Here is a 508-nt window from a genome sequence, read left to right as displayed (position 1 = left end):
CGGTACCCTTCTCTGGGCAGCCCCTGTCCTGCTGCCCATCCCTCTCTTTCCCCATCCCTCTGCTGCGCCTTGCCCGTCTTCCCCGCACGCCCCCGTGCCGCGCTCATTTCCTCCCTCCGTCCTTGTTTCCCTCTCTGTCTCTGTATTATCCCTCTGTCTTTCCTGTGTATTTACCGCTCCGTCTTTCTCTGTCCTTCTCCATGCCTCACTGCTGTTCCTTTTTATTCTCGGGGGATCCGTCGTGCTCCCTGTGCCGTTGTTTCTCACGGGATCCTTCTGTCCCGTCCCCTGGCCCTGTTCTTTTTTAATCCCTCTCTGTCGTGCTGCCCATCGCAGGTGGGGGTTTTTTTCAATTTCATCCTGCAGCCTGCTCTTCCTTTTCCTCCTGTGTCCCCTCTGCTCCCGCTCCCTCTTTCTGCCTCTCCTGGTCTCTCCCCCGTGCTCCCACCGCAGCGCTCGATGTGTCCGTGAGCGCAGGTTGGGATCCCGGAGCCGCGGCCTCGCGGGG

The sequence above is a fragment of the Corvus brachyrhynchos genome, unplaced genomic scaffold (genome assembly GCF_000691975.1).
Source record: "Corvus brachyrhynchos isolate BGI_N302 unplaced genomic scaffold, ASM69197v1 scaffold191, whole genome shotgun sequence".
NCBI classification, from domain to species: Eukaryota; Metazoa; Chordata; class Aves; order Passeriformes; family Corvidae; genus Corvus; species Corvus brachyrhynchos.
The sequence above is the reverse complement of the archived record's forward strand: the minus strand, read 5'-3'. Positions refer to the sequence as shown.